The sequence below is a fragment of the Loxodonta africana genome, chromosome 3 (assembly GCF_030014295.1).
Source record: "Loxodonta africana isolate mLoxAfr1 chromosome 3, mLoxAfr1.hap2, whole genome shotgun sequence".
Lineage (NCBI taxonomy): Eukaryota > Metazoa > Chordata > Mammalia > Proboscidea > Elephantidae > Loxodonta > Loxodonta africana.
The window spans coordinates 57,075,323-57,096,066 of record NC_087344.1 but is presented as its reverse complement, the minus strand read 5'-3'; the positions used below and the strand labels follow the sequence as shown (position 1 = coordinate 57,096,066).

Genomic DNA, 20,744 nt, shown 5'->3' with positions numbered 1-20,744 from the left:
TATTTTCATGCAAAAGACCAGATAACAAAAGATAAAAGCATTTGGCTTATCCCAATTCTCGAAGCTATGTTTACCACAGCTCTGACTGAGGTCTAAACAACCTAGAGAAAATCAGACAGAAATTGATCAACCAGCTTCTATGCATCTTACTCTGCCATCTAATCAACTGCTAAGTGCCTGATAATATTTAAATTATCCAGCATGGCTTGTTGTTTATTTCAAAGTCTTTATTCACATAGTTCCCCCAAACCTTGGATGTCTGGCTTTACAACTCTTTCTATTTCTATTCTAAGCTTCTATCCCAGAATCCCACCTTATCTGGGAAGCAGTCCCAAACTATTCCAGCTCTCAAAAACTACCCCCAATTCTCCTCTGACCTCCCAAGGCAAGGCTGTTCTTACAGCTTAAATCTCCTATCTCATATTCTTCTCCCCTTCACTCTCCATGCTCTAGCTGCACAGACCTCAAACATTCCAGACCCTGTCCTGCCTTCAGGGCTTTACACTTGCCTACAATACTGTTATGGACTGAACTGTGTCCCGCAAAAATCTGTGTTATAACTCTAACCTCTATGCCTGTGGTTATAATCCCATTTGGGAATGGGTTGTCTCTGTTATGTTAATGATACAGGTGTGTCTTGAGTCAATCTCTTTTGAGACAAAAAAGATGAAAACAAGCAAGGGAGAGAAGCAGAGATGTGGCAAGAGAGATGCTAAGCCACAAGAAGATTGCCCAGAAGCAGAAGCTCAGAAGAGACAAGGACACTTCTCCAGTGCCGACAGAGAGAGAAAACCTTCCCCTAGAGCCAGCAACCTGAATTTGGACTCCTAGCCTCCTAAACTGTTAGAAAATAAATTTCTTTGTTAAAGACATCCACTCATGGTATTCCTGTTATAGGAGTACTAGGTAACTAAAACAAAGGTTCTCATCCTTCAGATCTCAACTCAGTCATCATCTCCTCAGAAAATCTTCTCCTGGTACACTACCCAGAGTAGCTGCCCCTCCCTCCTCACTCTCTATCATATCACCCTGTTTATTTCCTTTATAGCAGGGCCATCATTTATAATTATCTTGTTTGTTATATCACAGTAAAGGAGACAGATAATAAAGAAAGAAACCTCTGTAAAGGTGGACATGTTAGTCTCTGCTATATTCTCAGAAAATAACTCAGTATCTGCCACACAATAGGTACTCACTCACTGAGTAAATGGATCTCACACAAACAAACCAGATGCCCTCAGGATAAACTTGACTTACGGCAACCCCATGTCGGTCAATAGAACTGTTCTCCACAAGATTTTCAGTGGCTGCTTTTTCAGAAGTAGATGGCCAGGCCTTCCTTCCAAAGTGCCTCTGGTATACTCAAACCTCCAGCCTTTCCATTTAGCAGCCAAGCACATTAACCAGCTGCACCACCCAGGGACTCCCTGAGTACTTACTCACGCTGTTTTTATTCTAACAGATTTTAAGCTCTCTGTTTTATACACTTCATTATCCCCCTCGCAAAGCACCTAATACAGTACTGAGTATACATTTAGGGAAAGAAAAAAGTAAAGTATTAAAAAATTTTTAACACTTCGTTGACTATAATGTAATAATATGAAAAAAAGCATAGGATTTTGAAGACAAGCAAATATATGGGTTCCACTTCAATATGTGATCCTGGCGGGTCACTTCACTGCTATACCTTAATTTTCTCATTTACAGAATATCTTATGCGCAAAACTGCTATATATAAAATAGGTATATAAAGCACTAGTAGGCCACCTGGCAGAATAAACACCAAATACGACACCTTTATCCTTATCTCCAATTCAAACTGAGAGAAACCCAAATGGCCCTGTGGTAAAGTTCAGAACTACTGCTATTAGGTGAAAGCATCTAAACAATATAAGAGAAAACTCAGAAAAATTCTTGCTTCTACTTGACAGGGTTATTAGCTAACTTGATCATTCCTTTCTGAAATTCCCTACCTCTGATCTCAAAGAGAGGTTTAAAATAAATGTCACATTTGTAGTCAGGGGATTCTGAATGTTAGAGAGGGATATAACCCACTTCTATTTTAAGAAGAGACAAAATAACACTGCTCAACATTCAACAAATATTTACCAAATCTCAACTATGTCCAAGAAAGGCAATATAAAGTAGCAGTAAAGAGCATAGACTTTCAAGTCAAGCAGTCCTAAGCGCACATCCCTATTCTTGTGTGACTCTGGCCAAGCTACTTAACTTCTCTGGGATCCCTGGGTGGTGCAAACAGTTAAGGCATTGGGCTGCTAAGTGAAAGGTTGGCAGTTCAACTCCACTCAGAGGCACCTGGGAAGAAAAGCCTGGAGATCTAATTCTAAAAAATCAGTCACTGAAAACCCTATAGAGCACAGCTCTACTGACACACAAAGGGTCACCATGAGTTGCAATCAACTTGACAACAACTGGTGGTGACATACAGGTAGTTCCTGACTTACAACGTATTTGAGTTAAAACAAACCACACTTACAACCATCTGGTTTTTGGGTTTTTTTTTTTTTTTTTAACTTTTTGGGTACATTTTATCGTTAGTAATATGTACTACACACAGTGTTGCAATGCGTAATTTGCTGATGTTATCATTCTCAGATGTTCACGTGCAGGGAAAATGCATCCAGGGGTGCAGGGGATGTTGGAAAAATTGCTGAGTTATGTGAACACGCTCCAAGCATCTGATCAGAATAATACGATGGAAGAGATCAGTAGAAAAATCATCCATATGGCAAGAACGCTGAATTTAGAATTTGGTATCGCCAATGTAAAAGAGCTCACAGATCACAAAAGAAGGGGAATTGACATATCAGAATCTAACGAATGCTGAAGAGGAAAGAAATGCTGAAGGAGAAAGAGATAATGAAGAAGCAGCAGCAGCTGTTAAAGAACTTTACGGTGCAATGATTAGCTGGAGTTTTTTCTACACTACATCAGGGGCTTCAGCTGCTTGAAAACATGGACCCAAACGCTGATCGTTTTGCTAAAGCTGACAGACATGTTTAGGATGCAGTGAGATGTTACAAAATAAATAAAGAAAAAAAAAAGGACCATACAGACAACTCCCACTACTTTTCTGATGAGACACACCATCCCCATTCCTAGGGATAATCCAGATAATCAAGAACCTTCCACAAGTGGAGTTATTACCGCAACTGACAGAACACCAATGTCATCAAACTCTTCTTCATCGGAGAAAATTATGTTACATGTAGTTTTTTTATGTATATATTATTAAAATATATCTGTAAATTTAAACGTAATGTTTCCAACCCCAAAGACAAATAAAGATGAGATTTATGAAGATACTGATAATAAAAGGCATCAATGAAAACTCAAAAAAAAAGGAGGTATTCAACTTGCATCAGAGCCAACTTCCCATGCAGTCATCGGAATGGAACCCCGTTAAAGTCAGGGACTGCATGTGTGTATACACATATACACCACCTAAAGACTATCTGCAAAGATATTTAAGAAATTGGTAACTGGCTCCTCTGGGAAGGAGATATGGATATCATCGTACTCCCTCTTGTACTAAAGTTTCCACCACGTGCAGCGCAGCGGATCGCTTTTACACAGCCCTTCCGGACATGGCCTTCTAACTCCCACCCAAGTACCTGGTTGGGACCATGTAAATAAGGCAAATGTCTCCCACACCAAGGGGATTGGATAGCTTGATGATAATGCAAATAAAGTTTGTGACACCTGTGTGGGGATGGGGCTGTGCAGATAATGTCTATGGAACCTTAGCAAAGGGATTGGTCAGTTTTGCCATTCTGCTAGGCTTAAAATGAGCCATCCCAGAAGCGGGAGGAAAGGATCTCATCACCACCAAGAAAGAAGAGCCAGGAGTGGAGTGCATCCTTTGGACCTAGGATCCCTGCGCCAAGAAGCTCCTGGAACCAGGAGACAGACAAAGAGAGCTGTAACACTGAAGACAGCAAGAAACAGAGGCAGGAGACAGAGCAGTAGGCATCCACGGGCCCACAGGAGTGCCTTTGGGCAGTATGTCTCTGGACACTGATCGCCAGAGCTAAAACGGCTTCGTAACACTTGCCCAAGCAGGGCAGAGGCCGAGGGGTCAGAGAGAGGTCTGCCTGCAGACACGGCTGAGGGCGGGCTGTTCTGATCAAAGAACTGTATCCTGAGCATTCTGGAACCTGAATTGTAACGTTACTTCCCTAATAAATCCCATAATCCTGAGTACCATCTGTGAGTTCTCTGTGGCCACTGCAATGAATTATTGAACCCAGCAGAGAAATAGAGTGCTGTGGGAGGGACGGTTGGTGTCAAAATTGGTAAAGATGGCAGAGAGAAGAGGCACATCTGACCTCCACCTCACAGGCATCAGCCTTGGGCTGTTGACCTTGATTCTCCTTCCCCCTGGTGAAGTTAGAGGAGGTCAAACACTGCCTTCACACCATTTTTACACCACATGCATGTAACATTTTCATTTATTTAAAAGAACAATCTACTAAGGGAAATTAATTTACTAAAATAAAAAAACGTCCAAAACATATTCAACAATTAAGAAAAACATCATCGGCAGACCTGAGGTCCAGCAGCCTAACAAGTCCTAGTAAACCAAATTCACAAAAAGCCTTGATCTATTTCTTTAAAAGTCTTGCACATAGGGCCACTTGAACCAGAGACCTACAATATCCTGAGACCAGAAGAACTAGTTGGTGCCCGGCCACAATCGATGTCTGCCCTGTCAGGGAACACAACAGACAACTTCTGAGGGAGCAGGAGACCAATGGGATGCAGACCCCAAATTCTCATTAAAAGACCACACCTAATGGTATGATTGCGACTAGAGGAATCCCAGAGACAATGCTCCCCAGAACTTCTGATGGCACAGGACAGGAACCATCCCCGAAGACAAATCATCAGGCATGAAAAGGACTGGTCAGTGGGGGGGAGAGAGATACTGATGAAGAGTGAGCTAATTAAATCAGGTGGACACAGGAGAGTGTGTTGGCAACTCTTGACTGGAGGGGGGATGGGAAGATAGAGAGAGAGGGAAGAAGGTAAAATTGGCACGAAACGAGAGACTGTAAGGGCTGACTCAATAGGGGGAGAGCAAGTGGGAGAAGGGAGTAAGATGTATGTAAACCTACATGTGACAGACTGATTGGAATGGTAAATGTTCACTTGAAGCTTAATAAAAATTTAAAAAAAAAAAAAAAAGTCTTGCACAAATATTTTAAGAGGCATAAAAATATTCACATCCTTTGACTCAGTAATTCCACCTTAGATAAATTTATCCAAAAGGAAAAAAAAATACTTTATCAAGAAACACTGGAATGCTATAACAGCAAAATAGTTAATGCAAGAGAAAAATGATTAAAAGTACACTATAGGATGAAATGCTATACATATGAAAAATAGTTGTGAAGACTATCTACATGGTAACACACCTAATGTTATTAAAAACATACATTATCACTAATGGTTAAGATTTTTGTTATTGTTGTTCTATTGGGGGAAAAAAAAACAAATAAAAAGTTTAACAGTAACTATGCTGGGCCCAAGGACTGAACAGATCCTATTCAATCTTAATTGCATCTGAACACAAGTTAGGGCCTAAAACATCTGTTACAATAGGCTTCTGTTTTTCCAAGAAGCGATTCTATTAACTATACACGTCAGCAAAATATTTAAATGCCTATAATAGCACAACACTAGGTGAGAAAGAAAGCCTGCCCTCAAAACACTTCAATAATTTACACAATGTCTGCACTGTGCCAAGTACTATGCCAGACAACTTGACATACATCACCCATATACTTTACTGGCTATAAAAGGAAAAGGTTAACACAATTTTAATAGTCTCAGATTGCTACGAACTTCTACTACACACTCCAAGTGCCACAGGTTTTTAAAAGAATAATAAGTATGAGAGAGTGGTCTGGGAGAATGTGAAAATAAATCTCCAGTTAGAAGGAATACCAAGAAAAATGGCATAAGTAGTACCTGCTGGAAAAGTCCAGGTCAGAGAGTCTCTGAAAGCTAGACAGAGAAGTTTTAATTTAACTTGGTAGAGAGCAGGAAGCTATCATTTATATCTTATCCAAGAACTACAGTTTTTTAGGAAAATCACTCTTGTACCTATATTCCAAAGTAGACTGCTAAAAGCAAGCGGAAAAGTCAGGGAACTCTGCTAAGAAACCAATGCAATAATTCGAGACTTAAATGGAAAAACCTACACTAGGGTTGCCGCTCAGCTGCCATGAGTCGCCTCGGCCTCACCACAACCTCAGGCCCGACGAGATCAAACGGCTGCGACCCACAGGGTTCTCACCGGCTGGTCTCTCTAAAGCAGATCACCAGTGCTTCCTTCCTATGTCCAAGGGCGTACCCACTGCCAGCGAGTTGACGCCCAGTCACAGCAACCCCCAGAACAGACTAGAACTGCCCCGTAAGGTTTCCAAGGCTGTCATCTTTACAGAATAGGCTGTCACATCTTTCTCCCACAGAGCAGCTGGTGGGTTCGAACCACTGACCCTTCAGCTGGCAGCTGAGTGTTTAACCACTACACCCTTTTCAAAATCAATACAGAGGAATTTGATCATAAGTCTATCAAGGATGAAATCATGTGCCAGATTATATCATAAATCCTGCATACATGCATACATTTGCAGCATAAAATAAATCACTATACTGTACTATCTAAGCAACACTGTAAATGAGTGACAAACTGAGAGCCAAATGAGGGACCCTGGCACATTCTTTGGAAGGTCACCAGAGTAAGTGCCAACTACAAAACAAGTCATGATTCTTTGTCATATCTGATGAAGGAGACGTACTCACATTCAAATTCCCAAACAATCTTATAAACCACAAGCCATTTTTAAAAGGGCAAGATAAGATTACCAAGATTCTGAATCAAAGCAGTCTACTATTTTGATGTAAAGCCTGTTATTAACGGAGTGAACTTCCATAGACGCATTCAATCAGAAACTTCATGAATAATTCCAGAAAGAAAAACAAGAGACGGTACAGCATTTGTACAGAGGTCTGTGTCAAATCAGTACAGCTGGCATGACTGCAGATGGTTCGGCTTGGTTGCACAGCAGTCACAGTATAATTCTATCCGCTAAAAGAGATCAAGAGAAAAACAACAAAGACGGAGTTGCAAAGACTCTGAAAAATAACCAATCCTGCGTTTGCAACAGATCTGCCTTTTCAAGCATACTTTGAAACCAAGAACACCAGCATCAAGGCACAAACTTTTACCCTATCAATTTTTTCTATGGAAATTATACACATCATATTTGGTAAAATAAATCTCCTATAATGGTTCCCCTAATGCATTACAGAATACATTTGCTTAATGTCTATTTTTAAAGGTTTCATACACAATTAAGCACGACAGTACTTGTCACTGATTAAAAGTCACTTTGGCTGTTGTTCCCTTTACCTGGAATGCTCTTGCCTGGATAGCTCACTCAGTCATCTTCCCTACAGGTCTTTGCTCAATTGTCATTTTCTAAGTGAGATCTCCTCTGACTACCCTATTTTAAATTGCAGCCGGAGTTCTACTAGACCCTACCGTACCCCGCTCCACCCTATCCCTGACCCTCCCTTCATGTTTCTCCAAATCATACACTACAATGTAAATCTCATGAGGCCAGAAACTGGTTGTGGTCTAATCCACAGCCGTAGCCCCAGCACCTACGACAGTGACTGTCAGAGCAAGTGCTCCAGGACTTGTTGAACAGTAAGACAGCATGGTTAACAGAAACAGCACATCAAAACACTCGCTCAGTGGATGCAGAATACACTTGTTAACACGTCCTCAAAGCACCTAAAACCTCTCCTTTACTGTCTAGAGAAAAAAATTAATGGCTACCCCTCTGAAAGAGAAAAATCCTATTCCTAAAGCGTAAGTCTACAACCTAAACTAGCTAAAGTAGTTAACACCAAACGTTTAAAGCCAGCCAGTATCATTTTCAAAGGATAAACATTCTGTATCATCATGAGCAACTCTATCCTCTTCTGGGAATGCATGCTTCTACTGACCTTGAAACTAGCAAAAAAAAATAAAGACACTCTACAAAAAGCTGCAGCATTCTCAAAAACTACAGGAGTATCACACTGAAACAGTGTAACCCATTTTACAGTCCGTAGTTTTACAATCATGCCTTTAATTCTGGAACAATCTACCTGGATTTCAATTCATTAAAATACTGTATAATGAACTTAAGGAATCCCGGAATTGTCAGAGAATCACCTCCAGAATTTAGGTCTTCAGAAAGTCTTTGCCGTTGATTAGGCTGTATTTTAAAAGCTGCTTCTACATATTAAGTTAGTTACAAACTTGTCTTTTTGATATCTGGAAATAATGACTTCATCTTTAGACAAAAAAAGAGAGAGACTGAGAGCAAGAGACGCAGGTTTTTATTTTTTGTAAGTTAAGAGGAGAAATGATACCAATTTCCCCAACTGTGAGTAAGAGGTAAAGGATTTGGTGGCAGGAAAAAACCAACTTTTGTCTTTTCAACATGTCATATCCAGGATACTAACTAATCTTGACCCTGAAGAAAATTCACTGAATTACAAAAAAAAGAGCAATGTGTTTTAAGATATAAAACAAACTGAATGCTTACCCCTAACCGTGATATACAAAGTTACAACTTTCCCCACTCCTCCATGTCTCTTGAGTAACTGGTAACACAGATGTAAGAGAAATGGAATGATTTCTCTGTTCCTGGCTCTGATTTAACTAGAACCAAGTTCAACATTTAAAGAGTACAAAATGATACCATTTTCATGCCCACGTTAATACCCGCAACTAGAAGAAAATTCAATTTAAAGGACAGAATCTAAGTTTCTCAGAGGATGAGATGGGCTGGGAGGTGTGTGTTACCCCAAGAATAAACAGCAAAAGAAATACTCTGAACTGTAAAAATACAAAAAATTTATAGGAAATTATTACCACAAGCTCCCCAAAAACTTAACTTTCCATGAATGTGAACGATTAAGAAAAAACTACATAGCAATAATGACTATCAAATTCTTTGAAGAGCAAATAAAACAAGAATTATATGACTTTCAGAATATTAAAATATAACCCAACCCAATACCATCGAGTCGATTCCAACTCATAGCAACCCTATAGGCCAGAGTAGAACTGCCCCATACAGTTTCCAAGGAGCGCCTGGCAGATTTGAACTGCCAACCCTTGGTTAGCAGCTGTAGCACTTAACCACTACGCCACCAGGGTTTCCAAATTAAAATATAGCTCTGAAATTACTGCAAGCTTTTCAGAGCATTAGAAAACAATAAAATACTCCAGTTAGTTTCACCGATTCAAGACCTGAAGAAATTGGATACATGGATTCCGTTTCAGAAGTTTTCCCGCAGCCAACGGACGATCCCTTCCCCAATCCCTAATATTGGTCTACTTCTCCCTTGTCCCGATTCTAGGTTGAGATGGGCCCATTTCCCATAGATACCACAAAGATTTTTCACATACATAGCATGTTCAGTCCCATCTCAAGAAACTCCAAATTAGAGTAGCTGTAAAACAGCTCCCCAGTGGGGTTTTGGCCAAAGCCACTAGATGATCAATGGCCTCTGCTGAAGTTTCTTCCATTCACCTACCTCAGGAACTTAAGAGGAATTTTTCCCCCTTTTTCTACCTATACTAAACATTGTTTGGCCACACCAACTGCCCTCGAGCCTTAAAAAAAAAAAAAAAAAAAAGTTCACAAAACAAGTTTAAGAAACACTGAGTTAAAAAGATTCCCTGACTTCTCTGAACTTTTAATAAAGTTATACATACAACGGGAGCCCTGGTGGCACAGTGGTTAAGAGCTACAGCTGCTAATCAAAAGGTCAGCAGTTCAAATCCACCAGCCACTCCCTGGAAACCTATGGGGCAGTTCTACGCACAGGGTCACCATGAATCGGAATCAAGTTGACAGCATGGGTTTGGTTTGGTTTTTGTGCACATAATAAATTCCCAAAGAGGAGAGATTAAAAAAGTAGATTTTCGATTTATTTTATAGCCCATGGAAACATCTTACAGGCACCCTGAAACACATTCAACAAAAAAAATAGGCATTAGTCTAAAAATTACAATTATTTCCTACTGGTTTATACCTCAACTGGTTTATAAACTATACAATGATCTAACATTCCCTTTAGCCCTATGATGAGAAAAGGAAATAAACAACATGACATGAAAGAATCTAAATATTTCCATTAAGCTTATATGTTAGGAATACTATTTGTACACTTTCTGAAACAAATTAAAGTATTAGATACTGATTTAAAACCTACCACTGTGGAACTCATAGGAACTATCTATCCATTGTTTTCCTTAACCTGATAAATGAAAATATACGTTTTAAAATCTAATAATTTAAATATAGCAATGTTAATCTTAAACCCCACATTAAAAATTCGGCTTTCTGGGAAAGTAATAAGTGATATGATTGGCTTAATTACATTTCAGAAGGGATTCTCAAACTGAGCTCCTCTCAAGTAACATTCAGCTAGTGACACATTATCAGTAGCTACAGTGAAGTTTTAGGTCCCTGGGTGGCTCAAATACTTTGCACTCAGCTACTAACCAAAAAGCTGGTGATTCAAATCCACCCAGCAGCGCTGGGAAAGGCCTGGGGACTACTTCTTGAAGATTACAGCCACTGCAAATCCTATGAAGCACAGCTGTACTCTGAAGCACATGGGGTCGCCATGAGTCAGGGTCAACTCTATGACAACGGGTTTGGTTTTAGGTTTATAATGAAATTAAAAAGTTCCTGAGTGGCGCAAAGAGTTAAGCATTCGGCTACTAACCCAAAGGGTGGCGGTTCATATCTACCCAGAGGTGCCTCCAAAAAAAGGCCTAGTGATCTACTTCCAAAAATCACAGCCATTGAAAATCCCATGGCTCGCAGTTCTACTCTGAAACACATGGGGTCCTCACCTGTCGGAGTTGACTCAATGGCCACTGGTTTTCGTGCGCATGCGTAATAGTGAAGCTGTCTTATAATGAAAATTCCTGAAACCACAGACAGCATTCTTTATCTGTTAAGAATCTATTCTGACTTCCCACTCGTTTGTTTTTAATCAGATTTAAAAACAAACAAAAACCAAATACCTCTTCCTGAATCGCCGGCCAACCAAGCAAATAGTTTGCAACTGAAATCTTGCACTTACTTTCTTCTATGAAATTATCCTCTTTTCTCATGCTCCTTAAGGCTAATAAAGTATCTTTTATTCCACCTCTGTCTCTCCCTCTGGTTTCACTGCTCATTTGATGTTCTCAAACAAGCTCTTCTCTTTCCACAAAGTAACAGGATAACCTTTTTAACTCAAAGGATGGCTACGGCTTCATATTGCCGCTTGGGACAAAGAGGCTGGGACACGGTTATGCCTGAAGACATTGATCCCCCAGTCCTCATGGCACCTGGGGTCTGGAGCACATACAGCTAGCCAAGAGCAACACCATCAATTTACCCCAGTGCAGCATACAAATATTTCTATGTCTGCCCCGATTTGAAAAAGGTCCTAAGGAAGTACTACTCTAGAGATATACTGCACAGGGATATTGTTGCTGGGTGCTGTCGAGTCGATTCTAACCTAGCAACCCAGTGTGACAGAGCAGAACCGTCCCACAGGGGTTTCTTGATTGCCATCTTTTTTTTTTAAATTGTGCTTTAACTTTACAAATCCAGTCAGTATCTCATACAAAAATTTATAGACACCTTGCTATATACTCCTAATTGCTCTCCCCCTAATGAGACAGCACACTCCTTCTCTCCATCCTGTATTCCCCGTGTCCATTCAACTAGCTCCTGTTCCCCTCTGCCCTCTCATCTCGCCTCCAGATGAGAGCTGCCCACATAGTCTCATTTGTCTACTTGAGCCAAGAAAACTCTCTCTTCACCAGTGTCATTTTCTATCTTACGGTCCAGTCCAATCTCTGTCTGAATAGCTGGCTTTGGGCATGGTTCTTGTCTTGGGCTAAAAGAAGGTCTGGGGACCATGACCTCCAGGGTCCTTCTAGTCTCAGTCAGACCATTAAGTCTGGTCTTTTTACAAGAATTTGGCGTCTGCATCCCACTGCTCTCCTGCTCCCTCAGGGGTTCTCTGTTGTGTTCCCTGTCAGGGCAGTCATCGGTTGTAGCCTGGCACCATCTAGTTCTTCTGGTCTCAGGATGATGTAGTCTCTTATTTATGTGGCCCTTTCTGTCTCTTGGGTTCATAATTACCTTCTGTCTTTGGTGTTCTTCATTCTCCTTTGATCCAGGTGGGCTGGGACCAATTGATGCATCTTAGATGGCCGCTTGTTAGCATTTAAGACCCCAGATGCCACTCTCCAAAGTGGGATGCAAAACGTTTTCTTAATAGATTTTATTATGCCAATTGACCTAGATGTCCCCTGAAACCATGAAGCCCAGACCCCCATCCCTGATACTCTGGCCTTCAAAGCGTTCAGTTTATTCAGGAAACTTCTTTGCTTTTGGTTTAGTCCACTTGTGCTGACCTCTCTTGTATGGTGTTGTCTTTCCCTTCACCTAAAATAGTTCTTGTCTACTATCTAATTAGTGAATACCCCTCTCCCTCCCTCCTCACTCTCGTAACCATCAAAGAATATTTTCTTCTCTGTTTAAACTATTTCTAGAGTTCTTAAAATAATGGTCTCATAGGATATTTGTCCTTTTGCAACTAATTTCAGTCAGCATAATGCCTTCCAGACTCTCCAAGTTATGAAATGTTTCACGGATTTATCATTGTTCTTTACTGATGCACAGTATTCCATTTGTGACTACACCATTATTTATCCATTCATCCATTGATGGGCACCTTGGTTGCTTCCATCTTTTTGCTATTGTGACAGTGCTACAATGAACATGGGTGTGCATGTATCTATTCATGTGAAGGTTCTTATTTCTCTAGGATATATTCCAAGGAGTGGGATTGCTGGATCGTATGGTAGTTCTATTTCTAGCTTTTTAAGGAAGTGACAAATCGATTTCCAAAGTGGTTGTACCATTTTACATTCCCACCAGCAGTGTATAAGTCTTCCAGTCTCTCCACAACCTTTCCAACATTTATTATTTTGTGTTTTTTGGATTAATCCCACCCTTGTTGGAGTGAGATGGAATCTCATTGTAGTTTTGATTTGCATTCCTCTAATGGCTAATGACTGTGAGCATTTCCTCATGTATCTGTTAGCTACCTGAATGTCTTCTTTAGTGAAGTGCCTGTTCATATCCTTTACCCATTTTTTAACTAGGTTATTTGTCTTTTTGTAGTTGAGTTTTTGCAGTATCATGTAGATTTTAGAGATCAGACGCTGATCAGAAATGCCACAGCTAAAAACTTCTTCCCAGTCTGTAAGTAATCTTTTTACTCTTTTGGTTTTGGGTTTTTGGATGAGCATAGGTGTTTGCTTCTTAGGGGCTCCCAGTTACCTAGTTTCTCTTTGACTGTAATCTTTACAGAAGCAGACTGCCAGGTCTTTCTCCTGCAGAGCCCCACTGGGTAAGTTCAAGCCACCAACTTTTTGTTCAGCAGCTGAGTACTTAACCATTTACGACACTTTCTCCTAAACCAAGTAGTTTAAGAAAAATGAAAATCTGAAAGTATTAGAGATATAAATTTAATCTTCTTCTTGTCGGCTGCTGCCAAGTCAGCTCCCGACCCACGGCAAACCCATGCACAACAGAACTAAATGCTGCCTATTCCTGCACCATCCCCATGATAAGTTGCAGACCGGACCATGGTAATCAATCAATAGGGTTTTCACTAGCTGAATTCTGGAAGAAGATCACCAGGCCTTTCTTTCTAGTTCCTCTTAGTCTGCAAGTTGCGCTGAAACCTGTGCAGCACCATAGTAATACGCAGGCCTCCAGTGACAGGTGAGTGGTAGCTGTGCATAAGGTGCACTGACAGAGAATTGAACCTGGGCCTCCTGCATGGAAGACGAGAATTGTACCACTTAACTATCAAAAAACAGAAACCAAACCTACTGCTGTCCAGTCGATTCTGATTCATAGCAACCCGAAAGGACAGAAGAGAAGTGCTCCAGAGGGCTTCCAAGACTGTAAACCTCTATGGAAACAGACTGCCACATCTTTATCCTGAGACGCAGCTGGTGGGTTCAAATCACCAAGCTTTCAGTTAGCAGCCGAGCACTTAAACCACTGTGCCACCAAGGCTCCTTTTACTAAACTACCAATGTTCCCAAATTCAGTCTAAACCAAACTTGCTACCGTCTAGTCGATTTCAACTCCTAGTAACCCAACGGGACAGAGAAGAACTGCCCCATAAGGTTCCCAAGACTGTAAATCTCTATGGAAGCAGACTGCCACATCCTTCTCCTGCAGAGCAGCTGGTAGGGTCTAATCGCCAACCTTTCGGTTTGCAGCCAAGCACTTTACCCACTGTGCCACCAGGTCTCCTTTTACTGAACTACCAATGCCCCCAAATTCAATTTAGTCTTTGCAAAATAGCAATAATTTTTTTTCCAGGATGGCAGCTAAATGGGACTAGATTTTAGTCATTAACATTTTCCCTTGAGAGTGGCAACAAGGTTTATTTTAGCAAAGAAAGAAGATAACATTTTTACATTTGACCAGCTAAACACCAATTTTTTATTTTATCTAAAGTTTTCATAGTCAATAATTATACGAATTATCCTGATCGTACACTTTATAACAATTCGTTTTCAATAAAGCATCATTTAGGTTCAAATATTAATTCATATACTGAACTAGAACTTAAGATCGGGGGCAGTGGCCGATTTATTAACTTTAATCAGCACATTAGCTGCTGATAATCAGCATCGACATGAGGCAATTCTACACAGCAGGCAAGAAAAACTATTAACTAATTCCTTTAAAAGCCAAACAGGCTTGAGATTCCTCTACAGATTATCATTCCTGCAGTAAGTTCTGTCACATAAGCTAAAACTACATTATACTTAAGCAAGGAACAAAAATAAACATAAAATAAAGCACTCAAACAACATGGTGAATGTATTTAATGTCACTGAATAAAAGTATACTTAAAAATGCTTAAAATGGTGTTTTGTTATATATTTTTTTAAAAACACAATAAAATTTTATAAATAAAAGCACTCCACGTTGTTAATAAAATTCATTAACACATTAGTCTAGCAGCCCTAATCGGGGTGCTTCAAACTTTAATGTGCATAAAAATTAAGTGGAGATCTTGTAAAAAATGCAAATTCTGATTCAGTAGGCCTGGGATGGGGCCTGAGAGTTCTAATCAGCTCCCAGGTGACGCTTATGCTACTAGTCCTTCAACCACATGCTGCACGCTTGATGCCTGACACCCTTCCTTCTAGGACACGGGTAAGAATGTGGTTTGCTGTCGGGTTGATTCCAATTCCCAGTGGCCTACAGGACAGAGCAGAACTGCCCCGTAGGGCTTCCAAGGCTATACACCTTTACAGAAGCAGAACTGCCCATAGGGCTTCTAAAGCTATACATCTTTATAGAAGCAGACTGCCACGTCTTTATCCCGTGGAGAGGCTGGTGGGTTCCGAATGCCAACCTTTCAGCTAGCAGTCACGGCTTTAACCACCTCACCACCAGGGCTCCTCACTGGTAAAAAGAATGGATAAAACTTTAAAGGAAGTAACAACCCCCACTTCATTTAATAGTGTTTATGATTTCATGAGATTAGTCTGGGAGAGGATGGTTATTAAAATGTTGATGTCTGGGAGAAACACTGATAGTGTCTCAAGGATCTGAGGGAGGTTGTGGTAATGCCAAGAGCAAATACCTATACAGCATTTGTCATGGACTGAACTATGTCCCCCCAAAAATGTGTGTATCAACTTGGTTAGGCCGTAATTCCCAGTACTCTGTGGCTGTCCTCCACTCTGTGATTGTAATTTTACGTTAAAGAGGCTTAGGGTGGGACTGTAACACCCTTACCAGGTCACATCCCTGATCCAACGTAAAGGGAGTTTCCCTGAGGTGTGGCCTGCACCACCTTTTCTCTTTCAAGAAATCAAAAGGGAAGCAAGCAGAGAGCTGAGAACCTCATACAACAAAGAAAGCAGCACCAGGAGCCGACTGTGTCCTTTGGACCCAGGGTCCCTGAGAAGCTCCCCCACCAGAAGACTGAGGACAAAGACCTTCCTCCATAGCCAACAGAGAGAAAGCCTTCCCCTGGAGCTCACACCCTGAATTTGGACTTTAAGCCTACTTTACTGTGAGGAAATAAACTTCTCTTTTTTAAAGCCATCTGCTTGTGGTATTTCTGTTACAGCAGCAATACATGAGTAAGACAGCACTTCACATATATTAACTAATTTAATCCTCATAACAATACTGTGAGATAGGGACTACTGTTACCCCTATTTTACAAAAAGGAAACCTAAGTCACAGAGACATACTTAAATTGCCCAAGATCACACAGATAATAAATGGCAGAGCCATGATCTGAACCCAGGAAATCTGGTTCTACAGTCTACACTTTTAACCACTATAATAGCAGTACATGTCTCAAGAACACAGAGTAGCAGAATTAAAACAGCAAATGGAGAGAAACAGCTTACTTTGGAGAACAGAATGCCAAATATTAAAGTGAAAAACAGAGAGTAACATAGCCTAAGTTAGAGGTTCTCTTCAGATGACAGACCACCTACAAACTTTGTTGCTTGGTGAATACCAGACTTCACAATATGTAGTTCTTTGCTACATTAAAAACTGTTCTCAACTTTAGCATAAGAGCTAATGCCAAGTAAAAAAAATGCCAAGTATTTGAAGAAAAAAAATATTTTTCTAGAATTGAAAGGAAAGATACCATTTTGGTGGCAAAACACCTGGTTTTCACCTCAGGGAATAAACCATTTGAGAACCAATGTCCCAGGGGTGACAGGTGAAGAAGAGTTTTGACACCCAGGACTTATAATAGCAGCACTGGCAGACACAGCTGAAATGACAAGCAGTGAAAATTACTTTAGCAAAAATATTTTGGACTGAAGGGATGAGGAACTAAAAGTAGAAACTGGTAAAGGACAAAGCACAACATGACTAGGAATTTGATACTGTAGAGGGGAATAGGAGCCCTGGTAGAGAAATGGTTAAGAGTTCCACCGCTAACCAAAAAGTCAGCAGTTTGAATCCACCAAGCCGCTCCTTGGAAACTCTGTGAGGCAATTCTACGCCGACAGTAACAGGTTAGAAGGGAGTAAGTGGAAGAAAATAAACTGTTATCAGCAAGCAAAGAAATAGATGAAGATAAGGAAACAAACATTAAATCTGAGTAATTTTTAAGGAAATAAGGGAGCTGGACATCAGAAAAGATTTTCTAAGTGATGGTAAATTGTCCAGGTAATGAAGCTGCAGATAAATAAACTCAAGCAAGTATAAGTTAGTAATTTCACTTCAATGAGCCCAAATATGGATACAGCTGATCAAGCACAAAAGATGCCTTGGGAAACAAAGTACAAGGGCTTATGGAATACGCATAGACGAAAAATGTCAACCCTTAGACAGTATCAAATTCATCCACCTGACAAATATTTCTTGAGACTTACTTTGTGCCTGGCACTATTCTAGATGCTAGGATATAGGAGTGACCATACCAGGCCAAAGCTCTGCCCTCACAGAACTTACATGCTAGTGGGAGAGACTGACAACAAACACATTTAGAAAAGAAAACTGAATAAGGAATTATAATAAAAGACTAGAATGGAGCCCTTTACAAATAGGAGGATATACAGATTCATATATGGGAAATAAGTTAACACACTATTACTCCCTGCTCCCCGAAAAGCCCTGTAGCCTACAGTTCTCATTAGGTGCTCTTCATTGCTCTCAAAAGACACTAAAACAATAAACAAATGCATTTAGAAATCTATCCATAAGTACAAGTATAACTTGACTTTTACTTTCAAGAATGACTATCAATATTACTCGTCAGACAGGCACAGCAATTGTAGTTTTCCAAATTTGACAGCTCTTGAATCAAAACATTTTATTAGCATAACCGTTTAACAAGAAATGCTCTTCCAAATAGTCCACAAAAGTGCAAATGGAAAAGCATCCTAAAAAAGAGGAACAAACCTTGAAGTTACAAAAAGACTTCAAGATTTGGTCTTGGTAGTCTTTAAGAATCTCACTGATGTTTAAGCCCCGACTACTCAAAGCTGTGTATTTACCTTTAAATTCCAAAGAAAAAAGTTTCACTGAGCACAAGTGTTGGCTACTACATGAAACCATTTTAAGAGTAGACAGAGGATGTTTAAAGACATTACTGGAAGAGCTCATTTTCAATCCTCAATTATTTTGTTGTCTCAGTCTAAAAATTGTTCATTTAAACTATTCTGCTATATTTTTAAGAAGAAAGATGTGAACTGATACACAGAGACTTCTTAAAAATGGAGGACTCGAGAAATAAGGCAGCAGACCAGTGTTTCATTTTTATACTTCTAAAGCAAGATACCACTTTAATGCAAAGAAAACTATTTCAGAAGATTCATGTGCCATACCTATCTTCAACACCCACACTGGAGAAAGCGCATTTAAATCTACCACTTCTTAAAGATTGTGGTTCTTAACAAACAATCTGTTCTCTCTACACAAATGAGAAACAATAGAAAAGTACTTGTACCAACATGAACTACCCTTTGTAACAATGCATTCACACAACTGAAATTCATCTGCTTTACAATGCTAACATTTTTCTGTGCTACCGTACTCTGTACAAGGATGGAAAATTTAGACTGTACCTCACATTCTTGGGAACAAAAACAGTGATCCCAAAAGCCTAAAAATATCACTCATTTACTTTTTTTTGGTAAAAGCTCAAAACTGTTTTGAATTAAAGAACTAAAGTGCCTAGGAAGCAAAACTGATCCTCTCACTACCACACCCTTGCCACAAAGAGAGCAACTGAGGCAATCTAGGTAGGTACCGTGCATCAAACAAGTATATGGGACAAGTCAATCACTCCCGGAAAGTCATTTGGGGGCCAAAAAAATGCACCCACAAATAAGGTGGCTTCGTTCAAGTACAGTCAGAGGGGAATTTTAAAGTTATATTCTATGCAAATGGCTACAGAAGGTGTTGTCTTACGCTTTATTTTCTGTCACAACCTAATTTTGACATTTAAACCTTCCTTTAGATGCAACTGAGGTGGCCAAGAACAAAAGTAACAGGATATCAAAAAAAAAAAAAACCACCTCCGAATATGACGCGCTGGGGACCGGAGCAAGGGAAGTCTCTGGGTGACCCACTGAAACTGCAAAAACGCTGTCTTACTCTGCTGAGTCCCTGACTTGGAGGAGTTAAAACTCTCACCCCTTAGACTGCGATGACGTAATCTTCCACACTGCATTTCTCTAGGATTTAAAGGGGAGGAAAAAAACAAACGAACAAAGAAAATTTCCCCTTAGTAAGAGGAATTAAGCCGACGGCCGAGCGACAGTTTCGGGAGGGGTTAGGTAACTCCCTGAAGGGGAAGCCGCAGCTGAATGAGCCAGGAGAGCGTCAGGTGCTGGAGGAGCAAACGGCAACGCTGTGGGCAACTCTACCTAGGGCAGGAAAAAGGACCCCGGCCAGAGGGCGACCGGACCCACCCTGCCCCGAGAAGCCGGCGAGCTGGGCGGCCGCGGCGGGAAGGGCGTCGCAGGCCCGGCCGGGGCCACTCCGCAAACTGCCCCCTCCCCGCCCGCCACTTCCCCGCCGCGGTCGCGAGGCCGCTCCCCTCCCCCCGCCCGCCGCAAAATGTCCGCGGCGGCGCCCGGCGAAGCAGGAAGTCGAAGCCGAGCGCAGTGGGCAGCACCCAGCCTTCGAGCCCCGGCCACCGACACGTCCTCCGCCTCCAGCGCCCGCGCGCGGCTCCGTGAAGCGGGGCCCCAGGCGCCCCAGCCCGGCCGCCCGCCCTTGGGTGCCCACGGGGCCCGGCCGGAGGGGGAGGGGGACCCGGGCGGCCGGGATGGGTGTGACCCCTTCCTTCCGCCGCTGCCCGGTGACAGCCCGGCCCCGCCCGTGCCCTCGGGGCGACACCCGGAGCACCGGCCCCGCGCCTCGCAGCGGGCGCGCACCCTGCCTTCCCCGCCGCGACTCCCGCCCCTTAGTGCCCCTACAGAACGCGGATCCGCGCTCGCCCGGAGGGCGCAGCGCGAGCCGGGCACCCTCCCGCGTTCCGCGCTCCCAGGCGTCCCAGAATCCCGGAGGCCACGGGTCCCCGAGAATGGGGAAAGACTGGGGGGGACGCGGTAGGGACAAGACGATGGGGGAGTCGCTCCCTCGGGGAGCCTGAGGCCCCGCACTCACCTCAGCTTCTCCGCCGGGGCGTTGGCAGCACTGCGCGGGGTCTCCTCGACTGCCGGACAGGGGCACGCACCTGACGTCACCACGCAGGCGACGCACGGCCGGGTGCCCGCGGAAGTGGGAGGGATGGAGAGGGGAGGAAGAGGCTGGGACGGCTCGAGGCGGAGCCTAAATTCCTCCTCCGCCTCCGCTGCGCTGGACCAACGCGCATGCGCAAGGCCGGAGTGGCTCACGTGTTTAGTATTCAACTCGGCACATCTTTCCCCAGTGCTTGCTGTTCAAAAACTAGAAAAAATAGTTTGCAGAACACACCAATGACATTTCTTTTGATCCTTGCTACCCTGGGAAGCAAAGTATTATCGTTCCTATTTTGCAGAGAGGACAGAGGCTTCTCAGAGACTGGCAGTGATTTACCCGAGATCACACAGCAAGTGGGTGGCCTCCTGGCTC

At 42.0% G+C, this 20,744-nt stretch overlaps 1 protein-coding gene across 2 annotated transcripts in view; it reads right to left on the bottom strand.

The window, feature by feature from the left end:
• Positions 1-20,427, bottom strand: part of CDC42 (cell division cycle 42) — an 80,471-nt gene extending 60,044 nt beyond the window's left edge. The window contains exon 1 of one of the 2 annotated variants that reach the window (XM_064281439.1): positions 20,298-20,427. The gene's annotated coding sequence lies outside the window, so the exon portion shown is untranslated. The remainder of the gene's footprint in view (positions 1-20,297) is intronic. The other variant, XM_064281438.1, reaches the window with a different exon arrangement.
• Positions 20,428-20,744: the final 317 nt, after the last annotated feature.